The sequence below is a fragment of the Trachurus japonicus genome, chromosome 13 (genome assembly GCF_045865225.1).
Source record: "Trachurus japonicus isolate A0001 chromosome 13, Traja_1.0".
NCBI lineage: Eukaryota > Metazoa > Chordata > Actinopteri > Carangiformes > Carangidae > Trachurus > Trachurus japonicus.
This window is the reverse complement of record NC_140919.1, coordinates 5,570,392-5,582,263: the sequence shown is the minus strand read 5'-3', so window position 1 is coordinate 5,582,263 and position 11,872 is coordinate 5,570,392.

Genomic DNA, 11,872 nt, shown 5'->3' with positions numbered 1-11,872 from the left:
AGGTAGGAGAAAGGGAGAATAGAAAGGAAAGAGGGGGAGAGAGAGCAATGAAGGGACAAAGAGATGGGGTAAATAGAAATAAATGAAGAAAGAGAGAAAGAAAGAGACAGAGAGGGGGTAGATAGACAGATAGATAGATAGATTATAATTCTTCATAATTAAAATATAATTAAATATAGTACAGGCCTGTGGTGTAGCTATAAAACCCACTCCCATACAGCTATATGAGGTCTGTGAAACTGTTGTGGGCCTCATATAAACAGTATTTGTATTATTTTTTCTATATTCAATCTTCTCTACCTCACATAACAGTTACAAACTTTTTTTCTTTTTCTTTTCTTTTTTTTTTTAACAGCTATTTCTTTCAGGAAAGAAATGATTAATGAATGAATAATCGTTAAGCCAAGAAGGCGTCTTTCTGACCCTAGTGGGTCCAGTGGTTGTGCAGGCGTTGGCTCAGGGGCTGGAGCAGCAGTGGTGATGTCCTTTGCACTTTCTGAACAGTGGACAGTAAAGTTTTTCATTTCTCCTTTCATCATTGCCTAAACCTAACCACTGAAACTCAAAATGTGAACTTGGAATATACATTTAAAACAATAAATTTAAGATGAGCATAGACTTGATGGGGGATCGAACCCGGGTCTGCCACACCACAGGCGACATTAATAACCATTACACCAGGAAACCTGTTACTCCTGCCTCAACGTTGGTTCATCTATTAGTTTACTACACAGTAAACGCGATTCGGAGACTTTTGGTGAGATTCTACGTCACTTCCTGCAGATCATGTACTCCATCCTTTTACAGTCTTGACTCCATCTAGCCACGACCATGGATCTATAATATAATACATCCATGGCCACGACCCTTCTGTCCTCCTCTAGACACCTCGGGGCGGGATCTCCTTCCATGAGGTTTTTTTTTCATGCTGATCTGTGATTGGCCAAGACACGTAAAATGACGCGATAAGGGAGGAGGGAAGATTGACATTAGGTTGGTCCAATGACTGTTCTCCAACCCCCCTTGGTTACTGTTGCTATGTGCGCCAAACTCTCACTCTCAGCCCTGCTGCTCATGCTGCTTCCAGCACAGGAAATACGGAGTTTTCAGAGATATTGGCATCGATTTGAAAGGAAATATCAGCAGATTTCTGGATAGATATCAGAGAGAAGCATTCAGGAAGTACCAGTAAGGAGAATTGACAGCGTATGGCGTTTAACGGCACTGACAGTAAACTCACTCACCCATAAATAATGTGCTAACCAACCTATTAGAGCATGTGGGACTCTTGGTGAAGCGGTTAGCATCGCCGGCTACGATGCGGGGAAAACGGGTTCGGATCCGGGCTCCTACGGGTCGTGGAACTTTTTTTTTTTTTTTTTACATCCCACATCAATGAGAAATGCTCTGTCTTTTCATTAGGCCTGTGTTAATCTGAAAACAGTAGGATTGAATAAAATGATGTTTTTAATAAATCTTGTAAAACATTGTTTTATTGTTTAATAATATTCATTGAATATAAGAAAGTAGGGATATAGGCTACTCAACTAAAATAACATGACACTGTGGACTGGTGTTCCTCCTGTCCTCACCAGCAGCCACTTCATAGTGGTTCACGTTTCTCAACAACTGGCGCTGTCCAGTGCTGAAGACACAGACACTGTCGGAGGAGTTGTCTGGTGCTGAAATCCTTGAAGCACTGCCTGCAGCGATGTTGTCGGCCCGTGTCTTGCTATTGCAGTGTTGTGTGACGACCTAACCTTGATTAATGTTTTTCTTTTTTTTTTGATCTGACCAATGATCGGCGCTGGAATGTAGTCAAACTGAGGTGGCCGATGCTCCTCCTTTCGACTTTGGTTCTCCTGTTCTTACTTTCCTTGGCTTTCACTGTATAGAGCAACATTACCTTTGTCCAAAACACAGTTGAGGTCTGCTGTCTAGATGGCTATTCATCCTCATAAAGATATGTTAGATATATGATAAAGGTTTGAACACAGTAGAAATATTGAAAAAGCAGAGCAATATCACTTGAATTGTTAAAGATTAGTATAAAGAAAATGAGAAATTGATGTCTCCTCAAATACATTAAAACTGACAGTTTGGAAACATTGTTAAACCAGTAGACTAACTAATACAGATGAAAGAATATCTTAAGAGTAAAAGTACAACTGAATTGTTTTAGATAAGTGTAAAAAATGTGTCTAAAAGTAGTAGAAATATTGAAAAATGAATACTTGCTTTTGAGGAATGAACGATCCATTGTGAGCAAGTGACACACTTTTGCATGATATCCACAGTTTTGTTCTGAGTAATGCAATAGCTGTTGTGCAAATGCACCAAAGCTACTGAGAAAAACTGTAAATGGCCAAAGAACAAATTTGCCAACAACCGATAAAGATGTGTGAAGCAGTGATGAAATAGTTCAAAAAGCAGTTCATCTTAGATCAAGCACAGTGTTACTGTAGCCTAAAGAAAAGGAGGCAGAGGAGGAGAAGAGGAAGAAGAAGAGGAAGAGGTAGGAGAAAGGGAGAATAGAAAGGAAAGGGGAGAGAGAGAGCAATAAAGGGACAAAGACACAGGGTAAATAGAAATAAATAAATAAATAAATAAAGATAGATAGATAGATAGATAGATAGATAGATAGATAGATAGATAGATAGATAGATAGATAGATAGATAGATAGATAGATAGATAGATAGATAGATAGATAGATAGATAGATAGATACTGTTGAATAATATCAAACAAAACAAAGAAAGAAGGAAGTACAAAGACAGAGAAAGGGGTAGAAATCAAGAAAGAAATAAGTAAAAAGACAGAAATAGGTTGGAGAAAGAAGAAAAAGAGAAGAGAGAGAGGGGGATGATAGATAGAAAGAGGTAGATAGATAGAGATAGAGAGGGAAAGACAGAAAGACAAAAAGAGAAAGAAAGAAAGAAAGAAAGAAAGAAAGAAAGAAAGAAAGAAAGAAAGAAAGAAAGAACGAACGAACAGATACAGATGAAGGGACAGATAGATAGATAGATAGATAGATAGATAGATAGATAGATAGATAGATAGATAGATAGATAGATAGATAGATAGATAGATAGATAGATAGATAGATAGATAGATAGATAGATAGACAGACTTGACACATGTTAAAAGCTGCGTCCAATGTCCTAGGCTCCACCTGTACTATATATAGAGGTGGAACGGTTAAACGTTTAGAAATTACTTAAATTGTTGAAGATTAGCATGAAGAAATTGAAAAGCTGAAGTCTACTCAAATATAGGCCTATTTAAAAATGATAGCATGAAAACATTGTTGGACTATTACTAATATAGATTAAACAATATCTAGGTGGTTGGAAATTATTTGAATTGTTGAAGATTGTGGTGAAAGAAAAATTAACATTTTAAGTACACTCAAATTACTCTAATAAAAAGTATATGTGTGTTGGATATGTGTGTATGGTCAGTGTGTGTCCGTGTGTGTGTCCGTGTGTGTGTGTGTGTGTGTCCGTGTGTGTGTGTGTGTGTGTGTGTGTGTTGGATATGTGTGTATGGTCAGTGTGTGTCCATTTGTGTGTGTGACCGACAGACAGTCAAATAGAGAGAATGTGTGTGCGTTGCCATGGTGACGTTGCCATGGTGAGGTTACCATGGTGAGGTTGCCATGTTGAGGTTACCATTGGCTGGTGGCTTTAAGGCATGGTGGCAGCTTTAACCATAGGCTTTAACTGCTCTGTGACACCCTCAAACAGATCTAATGTACGACAAATCTGTACTTAGTACGAGCAAAAGGTTTACATTTTCCGAACCATAAGACCTTGCTGAACGCGTCCATGTCACTTTGGTGTTTCTAGAGTAAAAATTGTTGATTGTGTCGCAGGTTGGAAACTTTGGGACGTCTAGAAAATCAGCGCCTACTTTTGAATGGGAGTCAATGGGAGGAGAGAGGGAACTGGCTGCACTCGGAGGCTCTTAGTTTAAATTGTGTTCGTCTCTCTGGTTTCTTGAGCACATGAAGAGATCAAGGATGAGCTTGTCTACAAACGTGGCCGAAATTATGTGTGTAGAGTGTAATCTGTGGCCGTACTGACAGGATAGAGAGAAAAATGTGAGAGGATTTTTAGACCCTCTGTCACTCTACCAACTGCCAACGTCCGAACATTCCGTCCCATTGACTTTCATGTTAAATCTGAATTTTGTCAGAAATTTTAATGATTTTAAAATTACACATATATCTGAAACTGTTGAAGATATCAATAAGCTGAGATATAGCTGAATAGTTGAAAGGTTTGTGAACAGTTTAAAAGTTGAATGAAGTCTGTAGCTGAAAGTATGCTGAAGCTATTAGAGGCTGAATGAAGCAGAAGATTTGAAGAGTTTGAAGACTGTTTCAATTCATTTCCTATGAGAGAAAAATTGCAGAAAAAGTTAAATATTTTAAAAAGTATAAATAGTATGAAAGAGAAAAATAATAGCATAAATGTCCTGAAAAAGCTGCACGTTTTGATATATGAATTGTTGAAATAGCACAAAGTATGAAGAAGTAGTTAAACACAGAAAAAGGGAAGAAGACTCAGAATAATAATAACTAGAAAAAGATAGCATTTCCTGCAGAAAATGCGTGTGAATGCTGAAAGCAGCTGAACGCTGTTGCTGAAGCAATGCTGAATGAGCTGAAGAAATTGTTGAATCAATGCTAAATTAGTTGACGAAACTGCTAAAGCAATGTTGAAAAGACTAATGCTAGAGTAGAGTAGAGTAGAGTAGAGTAGAGTAGAGAGTAGAGGAATACTTTATTCATCCCTAGGAGGGAAAAAGCTGAAACATATAACTTGTAGTGTGAGATGAATGCCTTTTTAAAGGTAAAAAGCAGTAGAAATGCTAAAGGGAGAAGAAAACATTGAAATTCTGCATGTTTAAATGTAATGGTTAAATAGTTGAAATCTGTAGCTAACCTGACAGGAAGGACAACTGATGAACCAGCACTAACATAGCTGAAGCAATGGCTGAGAATATATTTAAAAGTAGAAGATGTGAGACTTTGTATGAAATGGCTGGAAATTACTTGAATTGTCAAAGAAGAGTTTGAAAAATTCCTGAATTAGGAAAAAAGTTAATGCCTACTGAAATACATTGTAAACTGACAGCAGAAGAACATTGTTGAAGAATATAGATGGAGCATTAGCTGAGGAGTAGAACATGTAAACAGCGGGTTTAGGGGCTGTGTCCACCAGACGCGTTTTCAGCGCTCTGGGCGTCTACTTTACATTCAAACCCTATTGAGTTGGGCGCTCACAGCGCTCAGCGCCCTCGGCGGTAAAACGCCCTCGGCGCTTGCTTCTTTTTGTCGCGGCGCTCAGAGCGCTTCGAGTTGAAATCTGTTCAACTTTTAGAACAGCGCTACGCTCGTCAATGTCACTTTTCACCACACTGACCAATCAGAATCAAGAAGGGGCGGGACATACGTTACCGACAGCAACACAACCGGAGACGTGGCTCGGTTTATATCATGACCATCACTTGTATTGAAGGTAGGACGACCTCAGGGTCCATGTCAAAAGCTGCTGCTAATGCTATTGTGTATTTCTGACACTCGTTGTACATTAAACAAGGCCGGAACACGGAAGTGTCAGAGGACTCGTTTTGTAACCTAGCAACAGCGGCATTCTGACGAGGGAGAGAGAGCGCTAAGCGCTGGGAAAGCAGCGCTGAGAGCGCTGTCAGAGCTGAAAGCGCGTCCGGTGGACACGGCCCCTTAATGGTGTGAAATGGTTGAGAAGAGCCTCAGTAGTTTAGGATACGTGTAAAACAATGTGTTCAACATGACCAAAATGGGGAAATGTGTATTTTCAGTTTAAATAGCTAAAGAACAAAATTAACAGCAACGAGTCCATTAACTACAACAGGAAGATAGAGAGGTACATACAAAACAGTCAGACAACTGTAGGAAAAGTGTGTGTGTGTGTGTGTGTGTGTGTGTGTGTGTGTGTGTGTGTGTGAGAGAGAGTGAGGAAGATATACAAAAGTGTGTGTGTGTGTGTGTGTGTGTGTGTGTGTGTGTGTGTGTGTGTGTGTGTGTGTGTGAGTGAGGAAGATATACAAAAAGTTCTGGCCTGACAACTGTATGAAATGTGTGTGTGTTGGACGTGTGTGTCTGTTTGTGTATGGTTAGTGTGTGTCCATTTGTGTGTGTGTTTGTTGTGTGTGCATGTGTGTCTGTTTGTGTGTAATTGTGTAAATTGTGTATGTGTTTGGTAAGTGGTTGTATGTTTGTTGGGTGTGTGCGTGTGTGTGTGTGTGTGTGTGTGTGTGTGGTAGTTAGTGTGTGTCCATTTGTGTGTGTGTGTGTGTGTGTGTGTGTGTTGGATGTGTGTGTATGGTGAGTGTGTGTGTGTGTGTGTGTGTGTGTGTGTGTTTGTGTGTGTGTGTGTGTGTGTGGTAGTTAGTGTGTGTCCATTTGTGTGTGTGTGTGTGTGTGTGTGTGTTGGATGTGTGTGTATGGTGAGTGTGTGTCCATTTGTGTGCGTGTGTGTTGGATGTGTGTGTATGGTGTGTGTGTGTGTGTGTGTGTGTGTGTAGTAGTTAGTGTGTGTCCATTTGTGTGTGTGTGTTGGATGTGTATGCATGGTGAGTGTGTGTCCATTTGTGTGTGTGTGTGTGTGTGTGTTGGATGTGTGTGTATGGTGAGTGTGTGTCCATTTGTGTGTGTGTGTGTGTGTCCATTTTTGTGTGTGTGTGTGTGTGTGTGGTAGTTAGTGTGTGTCCATTTGTGTGTGTGTGTGTGTATGACCGACAGACAGTCAGACAGAGAGAATGTGTGCGTTGCCATGGTGACGTTGCCATGGTGAGGTTACCATGGTGAGGTTGCCATTTGTGTGTGTGTGTTGGATGTGTATGCATGGTGAGTGTGTGTCCATTTGTGTGTGTGTTGGATGTGTGTGTATGGTGAATGTGTGTCCATTTGTGTGTGTGTGTGTGTGTGTCCATTTGTGTGTGTGTGTGTGTGTGTTGGATGTGTGTGTGTGTGTGTGTGTGTGTGTGTGTGTGTGTGTGTGTGTGTGTGTGTGGGGTAGTTAGTGTGTGTCCATTTGTGTGTGTGTGTGTGTGTGTGTGTGTGTGTATGACCGACAGACAGTCAGACAGAGGGAATGTGTGTGCGTTGCCATGGTGACGTTGCCATGGTGAGGTTACCATGGTGAGGTTGCCATGTTGAGGTTACCATGTAACTGTTGGCTGGTGGCTTTAAGGCATGGTGGCAGCTTTAACCATAGGCTTTAACTGCTCTGTGACACCCTCAAACAGATCTAATGTACGACAAATCTGTACTTAGTACGAGCAAAAGGTTTACATTTTCCGAACCATAAGACCTTGCTGAACGCGTCCGTGTCACTTTGGTGTTTCTAGAGTAAAAATTGTTGATTGTGTCGCAGGTTGGAAACTTTGGGACGTTTAGAAAATCAGCGCCTACTTTTGAATGGGAGTCAATGAGAGGAGAGAGGGAATTGGCCGCACTCAGAGGCTCCCAGTTTAAATTGTGTTCGTCTCTCTGGTTTTTTGAGCACATGAAGAGATCAAGGATGAGCTTGTCTACAAGCATGCCCGAAATTATGTGTGTAGAGTGTAATCTGTGGCCGTGCTGACAGGATAGAGAGAAAAATGTGAGAGGATTTTTAGACCCTCTGTCACTCTACCAACTGCCAACGTCCGAACATTCCGTCCCATTGACTTTCATGTTAAATCTGAATTTTGTCAGAAATTTTAATGATTTTAAAACTACACATATATCTGAAACTGTTGAAGATATCAATAAGCTGAGATATAGCTGAATAGTTGAAAGGTTTGTGAACAGTTTAAAAGTTGAATGAAGTCTGTAGCTGAAAGTATGCTGAAGCTATTAGAGGCTGAATGAAGCAGAAGATTTGAAGAGTTTGAAGACTGTTTCAATGTATTTCCTATGAGAGAAAAATTGCACAAAAAGTTAAATATTTTAAAAAGTATAAATAGTATGAAAGAGAAAAATAATAGCATAAATGTCCTGAAAAAGTTGCACGTTTTGATATATGAATTGTTGAAATAGCACAAAGTATGAAGAAGGAGTTAAACGCAGAAAAAGGGAAGAAGAAGTAAGAATAATAATAAGTATAAAGATTTGAATAACAATAGTGTGAATGCTTCCAGCATTCACACTAACTAGAAAAAGATAGCATTTCCTGCAGAAAATGCGTGTGAATGCTGAAAGCAGCTGAACGCTGTTGCTGAATAAGCTGAAGAAATTGTTAAAACAATGCTGAGTTAGCTGAAGAAACTGCTAAAGCAATGTTGAAAAGGCATTATAGCTGAGAAAAAAGCTCAGAAAACTAAATCTTGTATTTTTAGTGGTGGATGGCATTAAAAGGGTTAAAAATAGCCAAAACGTTTAAGAGGCAAAATACAATGTAGTACAAAATTACAAAATTCAATGTAAGTGTTTTACATTGAAAATGTGAAATTGCTACAGTACAACTGAAAAAAGTTAAAGTCTACTCAAATACTGTTGGAAAATGACAGCAGAAGAACATTTTAAGAAAAAGAAATGGTTAAAGTGTTAAAAGAAATGTAAACACACAAGTAAAAAAATAACGAAGTCACTGAATGGTGAGAAATGTCACTGAAAATATTTTTAATAGTATAAAGTCTGTTTCAATCAGCCAACATGTAGCAAACAACAGATATCATGGTTTTGAACAGTGAAACAATCAATGGAACATACAAACAAAATATACATAAATCATAATCTATTTCTTAAAAAAAAAAAAGTGAACTGTGAAACATAAACATAACATGAACATCCATTAGTCAACACAGTCAGCTTTGTGCAGTTAAAAACATTGAACAGCTTTTGACACAAGGGGTTGTAAAAGTTAGTTCACAGAGAAAACTATTTGAGAGAAACAAGTTATAGTGACATCAAAATGGCTTTTGTGCAAACCATACAGCACATGGTGAGCTCACCTGTGTCTAATATAGGAGGTAGTCAGTTTGGTTAAAATCATGTAGGTTCAGATTAAAAAGATTAAATGAAAAGGAAATGGTGAAATAATAATAATAATAATTAAAACCAAACAAATCAAAGAAACATGTATTGGAATACAGTTAACAGAAAAAAGGTATGATACAGTGATAAAGTAATGTGCTAGTCAAATGGAAATACTGAGTATGTTTTTCAATCAACCATCATTAAACATGAAGACAAGCCAAAAGTTGTCCTCTTTCGTAATATTTTTAGAGGGACTTTTGATGCATTTCTTTACTGAAATTATTTGAATTGTTGAAGATTAGTTTGAGAAAAACTAACATTTAAGTCTCAGATGAATAAATATATAGGCTAGTTGTTATAAACAGACAGCATGAAAACAGTTGTTGATCAAATGTTAATAAAGATGAAGCCAAATTGGAGGATTAGAACTTGTAGCCGAACCTAGGATGCTGAATGACATGAAATTGAAAAAAAAAAAACATGAATTGTTTAAGATAAGTACACAAAAATGTGCAAAATATACATTTAAAAATGAAACATGTGATACTCCTAAAATGGTTGAGAAATGGACTGAATTGTTGGAATTAATGAGAGAAAGTTAAATTCCTTCACAGTGTGTGTGTGTGTGTGTGTGTGTGTGTGTGTGTGTGTGTGTGTGTGTGTGTGTGTGTGTGTGTGTGTGTGTGTGTGTGGGAGCGGGGGTTAAGGTGGATATGGGGCATGCTAAACATCTCTGTGTCCCCCACTTTCCTTGTTGTTAGTGTAGTTTTACAGTAACTACAGTATCTTAATAGTAATGCATTGTTGGAGCTAGTCAAATTTCATGGCTAAATATCAAAGGGGCACAGTGCATCAGTACACCAAAGAGATAAATCAGAAATACAGTGGCTTACAGGCTTGTTCAGCCACATGACCCAAAGCTTTTCACATGTTGTTTAGATAGGGCTAAAGTCTTTAGTCATGAACAGTTATAATAATTACTTCATGACTCCAACCCCAGTGGAGCTTGACTGACATTCATGCCATCAAAATCTAAAATTCAGCTGTGTGTTGATATTCAACAGATGATATTTAAATTAAAACCAAGTCAAAGACTTAGGTGAGAAGACTAGCACAAGAACAATCACATCATTGGATGTGGTCCATGTGAAGAAGTTAACTTTGGTTTCACACATTTAACTTGTGTGTTATGATTCATGTCTTTACACTGGGATTTCCATTAGCCCTAGGCTAAGTGCACACATGTGAAAAACCTTTCACTACCAGCTGAAACCCACAGTAGTGTTTTTTAAATATAGTTAAGTATTTACTCTTCTAGTTCAGTTAGCTGTTACATACTACAACTCAACTACTGTAACTGACCTGTTTCCCCGTTTGTCTGTTTCCTATACCTGTTGTAGAGGAAACAGACAAAGAGGCTGGGAGGAAATGAAAATGAAACAAATACATTTTATAAATTAGAAGAGGTCAATAGACAGTCTGTTAACTTCTTTCAACAATTGGTGTCATGCAAGAAAACCTGATGGAAATGAGAAAGAAAGAAAACATACTCAATAAAAGAAAAAACTTAAGTTATTAATCTCTGGACTGTTAAAACTGTGAAATGTCCTTTTTGTGGTATAATAATGACTTTCAATGAGTGCTGTGTTCTTTTTTTCTTAGGTAAAAAAAAATACTTAAGAATATCTGAGTGCAGTAAATTAAATTTACTGTCAGTTGTCATCTGTCTAAGCATCCCTTTTAAGGGTATAGTTTTACAACAATAAAGACTCCTCTTATCTTATCTCATCTTATCTCATCTGATCTTAAATACAGTCGCAAATATATATTCATGGAAAAACTGGTCCAGTTTAATGGCCAGAGTATATGGGATGTAATGTAATGCACAAAAAGGAACACACTTAATGTCGCATGGCATAAAGAAGGACACATTTTTAAACAAAAAAGGTTTTGCAGAAAGCGTGAAATAGAAAGGAAAAGAATGAATTCTACAAAAGAAAAAACATTGTTACTTTGGACAGAGGACAACAGTTAAAACTAATTTTGTCCAAAGTACAGATGTAAATGCAAACATCAGCACCAAGAAGTGGTTTTGTCAGTGACAGACTTCTTCGAGAAGGGTTGCATAACAAACATGTTACCTTTAAGACTTGTTAAGGGAGCTGCTTGATGATGCAGAGTTGATGTTTCTGTCACTCAGAAAAACTGAGAGACCACTGACCTGCAGGCTTGTGTGTCCCTACAGTACAGCACCTGATCATTTGCCAGAGGATCGACAGTAGAAAGGCTCCACTGAACTGGACTGTGCACAGGACTGGACTGTGATGAGGAGGGAGGAGGGAGGGGCTGATTCTGACAAGAGAACATTAAAAGACTTATACTTAAATATATGCAACAAGACATGTTCAACGGTGAGACTGACACATGATTAAATCAAATACCTCCAGTTTTCAGTTGCTTGGTAGTCATGAGCTGGTCCAGCGTCTTACAGTCAGAGCATGGTGAGGTAGAGTCCTCTCATCCTCTGCTTTCAACACTGGCTGGGACTGTCTGGAAGCAGGACATGTCCCTGTGTGGTCAGCAATGATGGGCCCACTGTGGACTGATGGTAAAGATGCTGTGGTAATATCAGGTCAGCAGCAGCATGATAACTTAGTCGTTGTGCTAAGCAGGTGATCCTGGCAAGATAAAACAGAAAGTCATGAATCATCAAATAAGAAATGTGCTCAAATGTTACATGAAGTGTGATGATCAAACACCCTGGTCACTACTGTAGGGAAAAACAATACCTTCTCCCCAGCTGCACATCACACAGGTCACAAGGCTCAGAATGCTGTCCAGTCCTGGGTGTCTCTACTGTTT